The sequence below is a fragment of the Cebus imitator genome, unplaced genomic scaffold, assembly GCF_001604975.1.
Source record: "Cebus imitator isolate Cc_AM_T3 unplaced genomic scaffold, Cebus_imitator-1.0 Scaffold509, whole genome shotgun sequence".
NCBI classification, from domain to species: domain Eukaryota; kingdom Metazoa; phylum Chordata; class Mammalia; order Primates; family Cebidae; genus Cebus; species Cebus imitator.
Genome location: NW_016107824.1, coordinates 1,274,049 through 1,275,228, shown reverse-complemented (window position 1 = coordinate 1,275,228; position 1,180 = coordinate 1,274,049).

Genomic DNA, 1,180 nt, shown 5'->3' with positions numbered 1-1,180 from the left:
TGTTGACCAGGATGGTCTCGATCTCTTGACCTCGTGATCCACCCACCTCGGCCTCCCACAGTGCTGGGATTACAGGCTTGAGCCACCGCACCCGGCTAAAGTCTCCTTTCTTAATTAGAAAGTGTTGGCCAGGTGAGGTGGCCCCTGCCTGTAATCCCAGCACTTTTGGAGGCCGAGGTGGGAGGATTGCCTGACCCCAGGAATTTGAGGCTGCAGTGACCCACTCCACGCCAGCAAGACCTTGTCTCTATAAATAAATAAACAAGCATAGAGTGTTTCATGACCATCTCTCTGTAGACATTCAACAACACATTTTTTAAAATTTTCTAATTTTACATGTTTATTTTAGGACAGAGTCTCACTCTGCCACCCAGGCTGGAGTGCAGTGGCTCAATCTCACCTCACTGCAACCTCCACCTCCCAGGCTCAAGTGGTTCTCCCACTTCAGCCTCCTGAGTAGCGGGAATCACAGGGAAGTGCCACCACCTGGCTAATTTTGTTTGTATTTTCGTAGAGACAGGGTTTTGCCACATTGCCCAGGCTGGTCTCCAACTCCTGGGCTCAAGTGATCTACCCACCTCAGTCTACCAGAGTGCTGGGATTACAGGTGTGGGCTGCCACACCTGGACCTATTTTATTCTTATTTTTTATTAAGTGACAGCGTCTCACTCTGGCTGAAGCTCATCACTGCAACCTCAAATGACTGGGCTCAAGTGATCCTCCGACCTTCGCCTCCAAGAGTTCTGGGAGAATCTACAGTTACAGAGACTTTATGTACTTGATTAGAACCTTTACTGTTTTGCTTTGCTTCAGATGTGGTTGCCCAGACTGGCCTCAACCTCCTGGGCTCAAGTGATCCTCCCGCCTCAGGCCCCTGAGAATCTGGGACCACAGGCCTGCACTGTGGGAGGGGTATCCAGGTGGAAACAGCAAGCGCAAAGCCCCGGAGGAACCGAAAGAGCCTCCGGTGGCTGAGGAGCTGGAAGCAGGTCCCTGTGGATGGCACTCCACACACGGTGAAGTGAGGGCAGGGGACCAGAGACGGGAGGCTCTGAGCAGATGGTAAATTCGTTGGCCTTGCTAGGTGGTGAGGCTGGAGCTGTTGGAAATTTTTCTTTTTTTTTTTTTTTTTGAGTCAGAGTCTCACTCTGTTGCCTAGGCTGGAGTATAGTGGCGCCAT